Consider the following 12,856-nt stretch of genomic DNA (forward strand, 5'->3'; position numbering starts at 1 on the left):
AACACTGTAGGGCCCTTTATTTTGTTGAAAAACACAGAGAAAATGGGTCCTCATTTCCATAGACACTTGATCAGAAAAAAGACAGACAGTGAATTAGGAAAGGGATGACAAAATTATCACAAAACACCACCACAACAAGAACAACAAAACAACAATTGCTGAGCCTGCAATGAGTTACACTATAACTGCTATGCAGAGCATGAGAGTTTGTTGCTGTTTGTTATTGAAAACATCCAGTTATCAGTTTCGACACTGAATCCTGGAGCTCCTTGTTCCTCATGCTGTGGATGAGGGGATTCACTGCTGGAGGAACCACCGAGTACAGAACTGCCATCACCAGGTCCAGCCATGGGGAGGAGGTGGTGGGGGGTTTCAGGTAGGCGAATATGCCAGTGCTGACAAACAGGGAGACCACGGCCAGGTGAGGGAGGCACGTGGAAAAGGCTTTGTGCCATCCCTGCTCAGAGGGGATCCTCAGCACAGCCCTGAAGATCTGCACGTAGGACACCACAACGAAAACAAAACACCCAAATGCTGCTAATACACTGACAACCATAAGCCCAGCTTCCCTGAGGTAGGAGTGTGAGCAGGAGAGCTTGAGGATCTGGGGGATTTCACAGAAGAACTGGTCCAGGGCATTGCCCTTGCAGGGTGGCAGTGAAAATGTATTGGCCATGTGCAGCAGAGCAGTGAGAAACCCAGTGGCCCAGGCAGCTGCTGCCATGTGGACACAAGCTCTGCTGCCCAGGAGGGTCCTGTAGTGCAGGGGTTTGCAGATGGTGATGTAGTGGTCATAGGACATGATGGTGAGAAGATAAAATTCTGCTGAAGCTAAAAAGACAAACAGAAAGAGTTGTGCAGCACACCCTGCACGGGGAATGACCCTGGTACCCCACAGAGCCATGGATTTGGGGACAGTGATGGAGATGGAGCCCAGGTCAAAGAGGGAGAGGTTGAGGAGGAAGAAGTACTTGGGCGTGTGGAGGTGCTAGTCACAGGCTATGGTGGTGATGATGAGGCTGTTGCCCAGGAGGGCAGCCAGGTAGATGCCCAGGAAGAGCCAGAAGTGCAAGAGCTGCAGCTTCTGTGTGTCTGTGAATGGCAGGAGGAGGAACTGGGTGATGGAGCTGCTGTTGGACATTTGCTGCCGATGGGTATGGGGCACTGTCAGAGGAGCAAAAGACAGTGACAAGTTAGGGGAGACTTCTCTGAACAAAACCAAAGCCATTGCTCATGCACCCTCCCCCTGCTCCACACGCCCTTGTCCTTTTCCAGACCTTCCTTCGGGTCCATGGCTGAGCCCTGGGTGGTGCTGCCTGAGGTGCTGTGAGGAGCAGGGCCTGTGCCCGCTGGCTACTGAGGAGTCAGCCCTGCTCTATAGCAGGGGGTGCTGGGAACAGGGGGCAGGGGCCAGACCTGGGGTTCAGCTGCGGTAGATGGAACCACGACATGTCTCACCCTTTCCTAAGGTCTCAGCACCCCACATTTAGCCCAGGAAACACACAGCTCATTTCACAAACCCAACAACATTTTTGCTGTCACAGCAACTCTATGCTTCTCCATGGGGCTTTCAGATAACACAAGGGTGCTGTAGGACAGGTTTGCATCCTAGAGGGAAGCTCACAGCTTGGAAGGAAACCTCAAGGAGACAGCCAAGTGTCCTAATGATGGCATTTGATTCAGGGAGACTCAGCTTATTACCCAGCCCCACAGACTGCATTGCCCACAGCCACACAGGTCAGAGGAAAACTGGGACACGTGTTCCCATGGCCACACCTGCAGGAAAGGACCCACAAGATCAGAGTGTGACTCTGCAGCTGAAACTCCCATCCCCAGAGAGCCTGACAGCAAGAACAAGATCACAACAACAGTGACCCAGAGCAGTGGAGCAAGAAGGAAACTGCGGTGAGGGTGGGTGTGAGAGAGGCCAGGGCAGAGGCAGCCGGGCACTCAGACAGCGTCACCCTTCCCCAGCTGTGCAGCCACCTCCCACACACCAACATTGCCGGGCAGCTGCTCTCAGCCCCTGTGCTCTGCAGAGGGAACTGAAGCTCTGGCTGCACAGGAGCTGGTTCATGCCTTGGAGTCCCCGGCCCTGAGGGCAGAGGCTTTGCTGGCTGGGAGAGGAGGCGAGGGGGCTGCTCACAGGAGAGATGTGCACTGCAGGGGATCATACCGAGTTTTCTGTGTTCTCCCTCCCATAACAATTCTGGGATTAGTTTCCCCTCATTTCTGATAATTTCCCTGCTGCTTGGAGATTCTGCCCCTGGGAGGTGTTTCCCTGTCTATGTCTTTTCCCTGTTAGTGCTCACAGACCCCATCCCACCCTCTGTCCTCTCACCTTGGCCCTACAGAAACCTGCCTGTTTGCAGGGCACTGCCTGGGGGCATCTTCCTGTTCGCAGGTTGGAAAACAGGACAAGTCAGATTAAGGCTGATGAGTCCAGCAAAGGTGATGCAGGTGCTGTCCACAGGCAGAGGAGTGATGAAGGGATGTTATGAGCCTTCTGGGAGACGTACTGATCACTTCTGAGTTGCAGTTCAGGAGTCTCAGTGACTTCTTTAAGCATGAGGGCTCATTTCATTTTATCCTTTCCTGCACCCCCCCACCCCTTGGGATAGGAAACTGAAAAGACAGGCTCAGCAAAGCTCCTTATCTTTCTGGCAATACTCGCATTGATCTTGTACTTGGGACATCCCCTTGGAAAAATGCTGGGGGTGACCTGGAGCTGTGAGCAGCCCTGACCCACACAGCACCTTCTCCACAGCAGAAGAACCTTTCATGCCCTTATAGGAGTCGCTCCTTCCACCCACAGCTTCTCCCCACAGCACTGTGGGGATCTCCCCGGGCAGCCTGAGCGCTGACCCTGGCAGGTGGCAGAGTCCCTGCCCCGGCACAGCCCTGGGGTGCAGGGACCCTGCTCTGCAGGACAGTCCTGGGCACCCCTGGGTGCTCACTCCTGCACTCACCCTCAGCAGAAGGTGCCGTCATGCCCTGTCCCTCTGACAATGCAGCAGGGAAGCCAAGCTCTGGACCATGTTCTTCTCCTATACATGAGCAATACTGTGAGAGAGACCTGACAGATCCTGTACACTGTGGGGTGTACCAGCTTTAGGAGATCCCTCCAGGAAGTGCATCTGCATTGTCCTACAGCCAGAGACTTACCATGTTAGGATTGTGATGATTTGTCCCTCATTGAATCCTCAGCAACCTACCACCCCACATTGCCTTTAATCTCTCTCTGACTGGCTGCTCTCTAATCAGCATCTCCAGGTAGAGCCCTCAGCCTTGCTGCGCTGTGCAGAGGAGCTGTTCCTGGGCAGAGCTGTCTCTCTGCAGCACTGCTGCTTGCCGTGACCTCCCTCTGTCCCAGGAGCCCAAGGTGGCACTTTCTCTGTCCCCTCTGGTGTCCCTCCAGGTGTCCCTGGGGCTCCAGGGGCACATATTTGAAACAACCTGAAGTAATCAGTGATGTTGATTCTCGCTCCTCTGCACAGACACTTCTTTCCGGCATTGTATTCTTCATATTTAAAAATAAATTGGTATGAGAATCATCTTTACTTGTCCCATCGTCAGACAGGACATCGGGAAGTTTACAGCCAAGTATCTAATTTCTCCAAGCTAGGGGAGGAATATCTTCAGCTGGATGAATTTAGGCATTTTATTCTGGTTTTATACTCTTAGAGCTAGAAAGACATTCAGCAGTCATTTGACCATGTCATGTCTCTGCTCTGGAGCAAAGCCTTTGCACACATGATGTCTTGGACACTTGGTACCAGGTTTCCTTGTGGCAGGTCAGAGGTTTCCTGGTGCCACAGCTGGGGTGGTTCAGCCCAGATGTGAGGCAATGCCCTCAGCCAGGGCACTGACTGGGTGAGCTGGAGCTGTCAGTGTTGCAGACAGAGCTGTGACACGGATGGAATAAACTGCCAAGGCAGGGGGGCTGAAGTTCATTCATCTGGTCTTCAAGGACAGCAGCCTCCAAGCACAGCAACAGTCCAGACCAAAACACAGTCTAGACCTGTAAGGAAATTCAAGAGCGACATAATGAGCTGTTACTACTTGAGGAACAGTTAAAGGAGAAACAAAGAGACAGTGTGGCCACTGACGAATTTAATAAGAGGAAGAGGTGAGAGTCTCTGTGTCCTCTTGTTCTCCATCTTCACCAGCAAGGTCCCCCAGATCTCTGTGACTGGAGGCAGGAATCTGGAGGAGAACAACCAGCAGTGGATGAGGATCAAGTCAGGGGTCACTGGAACTAACGCAATCCTTTCCAGTCTATGGGACAGGAGGGGCAGCATCCCAGGAGCTGAGACAGCAGGACCATGTCACAGTGAGGCCACTCTCCACCATCTTTGAAAGCTCATGGAGACTGGGGGGACTCCCTGACCACTGGCAGCTCTCACACATTGTGTGCACTTTTCAAAAATGGCCAATGGGTGAACAAGGGAACTAAAGGCTGTGCCCCAGAGCATGTCCACTGGGACCTCATTTCTGGGTGTCTGAGAAAGGTGACGGGGTTTACCCAGGGTAGGTTGTGCCTGTGTATTCTCTTTGCTTTCTGTGGGGAAAGGACAGAGTTGCAGGATGGGGGGAGAACATTGATGGTCTGTTACCTGGAAGTCAGCAAGGCATTCAGTGTAATCCCCTGCAATATTATTGTGTCCAAGGTAGGATATTATGGTCTGTGTCAGTGCATAAGTAGATGGATAAAAAGCAATCTGGATGGTTGGGCTTGGAAAGGTGTTATAGAAAAGGAGAACCTTTCCAATCATGAGGACAGTCAAGCACTGGAAGCTGTTTCCAGGAGTGTACCCCAGAAAGTGACCAAGATGTGTTTGGATAAAGCCCTGAGTCATCTGATCTGACCCTGCTTTGAGCAGGAGGTTGATCAAGGCCAAAAAAAAAAAATCTGAGAGAAAAAGCATTGTTCTAAGAACATCTTTTAAGACACAACTACTGAGGTGTAGTCAATATTTTGAAAAGCAAGAATGACTGTTAGGAATGAAATTAAAGAGCTTCAATTTATCATCATCATCATCAGTGAGAATAAGGAGTTCCCTGTTACTGTTATTAGTGATAGTACCACTGTTCAAAAACACCCTTCAGAGCATCTTGATTTTTCCTGGGCTCCAAAGCTCAGCCTACTCAGATTTTGAAAGGATTGTTTCAAAACTCTGTGACCCAAATCTCTAAAACCATCTCTCCTAAACAGTCTTTTACCCCAGGAAGGAGAAAGCTTCCAATGCAGGCACCAAACCAGTGCCCAACCTGCCCGGAGAGCCAGGACTTTTATGCCACACAACAGCAGCCTCTGAGGGAAGATGCACATGATGGGAATTGAAATGGTATCAACCCAAATCACAGAATCATGGCATCATAGAATCATTTAGGTTGGAAAAAGACCTTAAGAACATGGAGTCCAACCATAAATCAAACACTGCCAAGTCCACCACTAAACCATATCCCTAAGCGCCACGTCTCCAGATCTTTTAAATACCTCCAGCAATGGAAGCTGAAATCCTGAGCTGGCAGGACACCATTGGCTGCAGTTAGACATAAGATACTTGTCATGACTGTGAGTTCAGACCTCGCTGGCAGAATGTCTCACACCCCTCACTGAGGAGAGCAGGGTGTTGGGGAGATGGGAGCACGTTTCAGTTTCCCAGATCCCAGGACAGAGCCCAAACCATCCTTCCCTTGAACTCTGGAATCCAGTTGCTCGAGATGCAAAGCTGGTGGGCCTTCTGTGGATAAACATGCTGAAGTGTATCAATAAACCTTCAAGTGTTTGTGTAATTTGTCTAGGAATATCAGTTTGTAAAGAAAAAAAATTAACATGCTTATATTTAAATATCTGTAAAATATTACTCTGCGTCTGTGATAGTCCCTCTGGCAATGACAATTAAATAGGTATTTGAAATATAAAGCTTCATACCTCATGCACAAGTACACATCTAAATGATTAAGATCAAGGGTGGTCTGGCAAAAGTCATGCTGTTGCTCCTCAGTTGCATGGACACTGCTCATGTGCCTCTGCAGAGAATGGAAGAGGCTGCATCCTCTTCTCAGGACAGACTCCTTCCAGAAGAGACACAGACACAGGGGTAACTCATCGGGTCTTCATGGCATTTCATTCAGCATCAGTTTTGATATATTGGGTGCTTTCCTGTGACTACTCTTTCTGCACAGATGGGTAAAAAAGACAAGCATTTAGTAAGACATGGTCATAAGGGGCTGTTATGGACAAGAAAGCTCATCATGAACTCTGGAGAGAGCGAGGAAGTTTATAATAAGCACCATGAAGAATCAAGAAGCTCAAGGCCTCTTCTGAAGAGCGGGACACCGTGAGCAACAGAGATTGGCCTTGTGTAGGTGTGGGAGAGGGTCAGGGCATGTCAGGGAGAAGAAATGAGATGGCTGATGCTTTAGTGAACCCTTACAGCCACGTCTGAGCCCAGAAATGGAAAGCAGTTGATGTCTGCAGGTGGAGGAGGAATAGCAGGAAGATTTTCCTGGGAATATGGAAGGAAGAAAGGCCTCTCTTGGGCTAATGATATATGGTAGTGACATTTCCATCTTATGGGCATGGCTGTGCCTGGGAGATGGGGAGTGGCTGCTGCTGGGGGTGGCTGTGCTCAGGCATGGCCCATGAAGTGACCCTGCTCTGCTCCTCTCTTACACTGCCCACACTTGGGTGGACCTCAGGAGATATCCATGAACCTGGTGGATGCATGAACTTCCTGGAGTGATGGGGTGTGGATCCAAGTAGAGGACTCAAGTAGGTTTGGGACTGGGACAGTCAGGTGACTGGTGACCATTGCCAGGTGTCTGAAAGAAGCTGGATGAGTTCTGAGGAACTCCCAGGCATTTCCAACTCCACAGAAAATCAGAGCCTTGCAGTTAAAGCAACAGCACTTGACATAAAACCCTCGTTACCACTGCGTTGCCGGTGGCTGGCATTGTGACATGGGGGTGACACAGCCACATATGTGCAGCCCTTTGGAGGAAACCTTTGGGGTGCTGGCTCCGAATCACTCCCTGTACCTAGAAAATAGGGGAGTAAGCAACCTAAGAGTGTCCCTTTTCTGCAAAAATACAGTGTGGATTTGTTGCCAGTGCAGCCTTACTTCCAGTAGCAATACTGCCTGTGGTATCACGTATGGAGGCCTCAGGGCTCGCTCAGGGCTTGTCACGCAGAACTGCAGGCCTGACAGAGCAGAACTGCTCTCCTCTCCTCTCCTCTCTTCTCCTCTCCTCTCCTCTCCTCTCCTCTCCTCTCCTCTCCTCCCCTCTCCTCTCCTGTCCGCCAGTCCAATATCAAAGAGACTGTTTGCCTGAAAGGACAGAGGGGTTTCAGTTCTAAAATCAATGACAAGGACACATAACACAATGAATTTTATTTTATTTTGTTGTTAATTTATTAATTTACTTGATTTTATCTTATTTCTTGTATTGTTATTTCATGTCAATTTTTTTCCCTTTGTGACTCTGTTTCAGAACCCAGGCTCACAAGCATTAGCTCAAGCCCAAGTGTAGCCAGGAGTAGGCTGATGCATTCTTCAGTTTAGCATGAGAAAACATCCCTTGCAGGCTGGCAAAGACAAGTCCCAGAGCTGCAGAGAGCAGCAGCAGGAATAGAGGCCAAGCTGTCTCCGGTTCCTGCAGAGGGAGAACCTTGACAAGGAGTTGTGGGACTGACCGTGCACAAAAGCGGAAGAAGAAGAAGAAGAAGAAGAAGAAGAGGTGAGTGGTACCGTGGCATCTTTTCCAAAGTGTGACACGTAGCGATGCCGAGCAGACATTTGCCTTCCACAGCTTTTTTTGCTGCTGTGCTTCTTGGCCAGGGATGCATGAAAAATGCTCTGGTCCCTGCCAGGCGGTTTCGTTACCTGCAGGGAGATCTGCCAAGTGGCAGCTGAGGCTGGTGCAGCCCGCCCTGAGCCCTTCAAAGCAGGGGCTGTTGTAGTGGAGGTTTTTGGTTTTGGTAGCTTGGTTGAGGTTGTTGAGGTGGTTTGAGGTTATTTGTTTGTGGCAGGTTCTTTGAGCGTGCTTGTGAGAGGCTGGTCATTGAAGGCTGGTGGGTTTAGGTTGCTGGATGTAGGTGATTTTTGGTTGAAGTTGTTTTCCCTTGGTTGTTTTAGGTGGGCTATGTGAAGTATTTTTCGTTGAGGTTGTTTTCAGTAGTTTGGTTGAGGTTGGTTGAGGTGGTTTGGTTGAGGTTGTTTAGATGATTTTAGGCTGGGTGATTTAGGTTGGTTATTTTCGGTTGCCTTTTTTTTTTTTTTCAGTAGGCAGTTTAGTTAGGTTGTTGGATGTCTGTGTTTTTTAGGTAGGTTGGTTTAGGTAGGTTTGATTCACTTGAGTGAGGTTGCTTGGAGGGTTCTGTTGAGGTTAGTTGAGGTTGTTTGGTTAAGGTTGGTTGAATTGTTTTCAGGTAGGTTGGCTTAGGTGATTTGATTTGCATAGGCTGTTTGAGGTTGTTTAGGTGTTTGGTGGTGGTATAGGTTGAATAGGTGGCTTAGTTTGGGTTTTTTGGTAGGTTTGGTTTTGTTTGTGTGGTGGTTTAGGTTTTTTTGGTCATTTGGTTTAGGTTGGTTGAGGTTGTTTGGGTTGTTTGAGGTTTGTTGTTTCCAGTTCTTTTGTGCTGTATGAGGTTGGTTGTGTGTTTGTAGATTGTCTGTTTGTCAGAGATTTCATGTTGTTTAAGGTGGGTTCTTTTAGGTCATTGAAGCTTGGTTATTTGTTTTTGGTTGAGGTTGGTTGCTTGAGGTTGCTTGAGGTTGGTTGAGGTAGTATGTTGTAGATTGTTTAAGGTTCTTTTCAGGTTGTTCGTGGCTGGTTCTTTGAAGGTTTTGAAGGTGGATTGGTTGAGGTTCTTGAAGGTTGGTTGTTTCTAGTTGTTGAAGGTTGGTTGAGGTTAGTTGTTCTATGTTGTTTGGTTTTAGGTAGTGTTGTGCTTTGATTGCGGGGTGACAATAAAACCGTGGCAGTTGTATTGTTCACCTCATTTCCCCCCCTTTTCCCCTTCAGCCCCTCCCTCTCCCCGCTTCCCACTAAGGACAGGCGATTGGGAGGGAAAGAAGGACAGAGAGAAGAGAGTTGGAAAAACTTAAAAATGTTTCACTAATGCTACTAATAAAAATAGAGAAAATAATTCAAAATATACAACATCAATCTTGAAAGTCCCGGCAACTGCTCCGGCAGATGTAGGGCCGGCACCCGAAGTCCTGGACTGGACTCTGCAGCCAACTGGAACTGGATTCAGTCTGTCACTAGGCCTCAGTTCGCAGGGACAACTCGCAAGGTCCTCTCCCAATGTCGGCCATAAGGAAAAGGGTGAGATCCTTGTGATCCCCCACTTTTATATGAAGTATGACGCGAATGGGATGGAACACTTTAGATGGTCAATTTTCAGTTCACCTCCTGCTTGCACATCTCACGGGATGCATCATTGTCAATGACCTTGCATTCCATTGCTATGTCTTCCAAAACATGTACCTAACTTTCAGGAAAACTGCAGTTAGTAAGAAGACTTTAGCTGACAAGGAAAATTCACTAAAAGAGAAACATGTTTTTAACAAAACCAGGACATTCCACCCCTTATGATGTGCCATTCACAGCATACTTAGATCTTATCAATACAATCTAATTAATTACTACTACTATATATACATATATACACATGTACATATACACACAGGTGTAAGTCATCATTCTCTTTAGTCCGTTGCCCATCCTTTAAAAAGTTTATTAAGTTCATTTATCACAACAGTCTCCCAGGGCAGGAGAAAATGATACATCTACTGCATCTCATGACCACTCTTTGTGGGTTAAAGACATCAACTTCGAAGAAGTTGTCAGGCACCACTCGTAGAGGCTAGCTCTGGTTTCATCACCACTGTCTTGATCTGAAAGACACTTATTAGACACTGTTAGCAAGGAAATTAACATCACGCAGTTCAGTATTGAATATTTTCACCTAAAATCAAATCCCCTTGAGGAAGCCAGGACAGGTAGACTGTCGTAGCTAGGTTTAGGGCCACCACGGTGGAGAACAAGCAGCAAACTCCCAGCCCAAACGGCCCAAAGAAGCCGTGGCAAGGGGCCGTGCTGAGCACTGCAGAGGAAGGCAAAAAACCCCCAGAGACACTTGCTGTCCCACATGAGGGGAAAAAGAAAGCTTTCCTCCCCCCAGCTGCAGGGCACCAGAGGCCATCTTCCTGGTGCTTGAGCTGCAGGCAGAAAACTGAGCAAAAACGGCCCAGAGGAGCTCTGAAAAGTGGTCATGCTCAATGCTGCAGAGGAAGGCAAAAAACCCCTGTGGACCAGTGCCAATCTGCCGCGGGGGAAAAAATTCTTTCCTGACCCCAGTTCTGGTGATTGACTGTTCCCTGAGCATGAGAGCCAGAGCTGGCTCATTCTCCCACAGACTGCTCATGCTTCCCAGGAGCTGCCCAAGCCCTATCCTCCCTTGAGCTGGAGCTATCTCACGGACTTGCCAGAGTGCCCAAATGCCTCTGACCTGATGGACGTTGTGGGCAAGAATCCTTGCTGTCCCTGTGTAGGACACCAGTGGGTGTTCCAAAGCACTGCAAGCCCTTGCAAGCCCTTGCAAGCCCTCGACATCCTATCTCTTATGGCTCCTGAGCATTGCTCCGTAGGAGATGAGGATGGTGAGCTCTGCAGTGCTCCTCAAGAAGAAACTGCCTTGGTCTTGCCACTGCTATCCAGTTGAAAAGGATTTGCATGCATGAGCTGAGCTTGGAAGGTGGCCCTGCCAGCAGATTGTCTTGCAGCGGAGAACCTCCAGCAACCTCATGCAAGGTTTTCTTCCCTCAGGCCCTGGCCTGTGATTCCAGCAGCTCCTCAAGTGCTTCCTGTCCCATGTGTTGGGGCTGCCCCCCGGGCCAGCTCTGGCAGCGGGCTCGGGAGGCTGCTCCTTTGGATCCTGCGTGGGGCCTCGTGACCACTGCGTTGCCGGGTGCTGGCATTGTGACATGGGGGTAACACAGCCACATATATGCTGCCCTTTGGAGGAAGCCTTTGGGGTGCTGGCTCCGAATCACTCCCTGTACCTACAAAATAGGGGAGTAAGCAACCTAATAGTGTCCCTTTTCTGAAAAAAGACAGTGTGGATTTGTTGCCAGTGCAGCCTTCCTTCCAGTAGCAATACTGCCTGTGGTATCATGTATGGAGGCCTCAGGGCTCGCTCAGGGCTTGTCACGCAGAACTGCAGGCCTGACAGAGCAGAACTGCTCTCCTCTCCTCTCCTCTCCTCTCCTCTCCTCTCCTCTCCTCTCCTGTCTGCCAGTCCAATATCAAAGAGAAAGTTTGCCTGAAAGGACAGAGGGGTTTCAGTTCCAAGATCAATGTCAAGGACACCTAACTACAACGAATTTTATTTTATTTTATTTTCTTGTGAATTTACTAATTTCCTTGATTATATCTTATTTCATGTTATGTTATTTCATGTCATTTTTTTTCCCTTTATGACCCTGTTTCAGAACCCAGGCTCACAAGCATTAGCTCAAGCCCAAGCGTAGCCAGGAGTCGGCTCATGCATTCTTCAGTTTAGCATGAGAAAACATCCCTTGCAGGCTGGCAAAGGCAAGTCCCAGAGCTGCAGAGAGCAGCAGCAGGAATAGAGGCCAAGCTGTCCCCGGTTCCTGCAGAGGGAGAACCTTGACAAGGAGTTGTGGGACTGACCATGCACAAAAGGGGAAGAAGAAGAAGAAGAAGAAGAAGAGGTGAGAGGTCCCGTGGCATCTTTTCCAAAGCGTGACACGTAGCGATGACGAGCAGACTTTTTGCCTTCTACAACTTGTTTGGCTGCTGTGCTTCTTGGCCAGGGATGCATGAGAAGCGCTCTGGTCCCTGCCAGGCGCTTGTGTTGCCCGCAGGGAGAGCTGAGAAGTGGCAGCTGCGGCTGCCAGCATGGTGGAGCATGAGCAGCAGGCTCCCAGGCCAAATGGCCCAAGGAAACCGTGGCAAGGGGCCGTGCTGAGAACTGCAGAGGAAGGCAAAACCTCCCGGGGACCAGTGCCAATGTGCCCCGGGGGAAAAAATTCCTTGCTGAGCCCAGTGCTGGCCATGGGCTGTTCCCTGAGCATGTGAGCCAGACCTGGCTCCTTGTCCCACAGGCTGCTCATGCTTCCCAGGAGCTGCCCAAGCCCTATCCTCCCTTGAGCTGGAGCAATCTCGCGGACTTGCCAGAATGCCCAACTGCCTCTGACCTGATAGACCTTGTGGGCAAGAATCCTTGCTGTCCCTGTGTAGGACACCAGTGGGTGTTCCAAAGCACGGCAAGCCCTTGCAAGCCCTTGCAAGCCCTCGACATCCTATCTCTTATGGCTCCTGAGCGTTGCTCCATAGGAGATGAGGATGGTGAGCTCTGCAGTGCTCCTCAAGAAGAAACTGCCTTGGTCTTGCCACTGCTATCCAGTTGAAAAGGATTTGCATGCATGAGCTGAGCTTGGAAGGTGGCCCTGCCAGCAGGTTGTCTTGCAGCGGAGAACCTCCAGCAACCTCATGCAAGGTTTTCTTCCCTCAGCCTCTGGCCTGTGATTCCAGCAGCTCCTCAAGTGCTTCCTGTCAGATGTGTTGGGGCTGCCCCCGGTGCACCTCTGGCAGCGGGCTCGGGAGGCTGCTCTTTTGGATCCTGCGTGGGGCCTGGTGTCCACTGCGTTGCCAGGTGCTGGCATTGTGACATGGGGGTGACACAGCCACATATATGCAGCCCTTTGGAGGAAGCCTTTGGGGTGCTGGCTCCGAATCACTCCCTGTACCTACAAAATAGGGGAGTAAGCAACCTAAGAGTGTCCCTTTTTTGCAAAAAGACAGTGTGGATTTGTTG

General features: G+C 49.7%; 1 pseudogene; it reads right to left on the reverse strand.

Annotated features, from left to right (window-relative positions):
- Window positions 1-220: 220 nt before the first annotated feature.
- Window positions 221-1,141, reverse strand: LOC135995013 (olfactory receptor 14J1-like; annotated as a pseudogene).
- Between the last annotated feature and the right edge of the window lie 11,715 nt (window positions 1,142-12,856).

This window comes from Caloenas nicobarica, chromosome 15 (genome assembly GCF_036013445.1).
Source record: "Caloenas nicobarica isolate bCalNic1 chromosome 15, bCalNic1.hap1, whole genome shotgun sequence".
Taxonomy (NCBI): domain Eukaryota; kingdom Metazoa; phylum Chordata; class Aves; order Columbiformes; family Columbidae; genus Caloenas; species Caloenas nicobarica.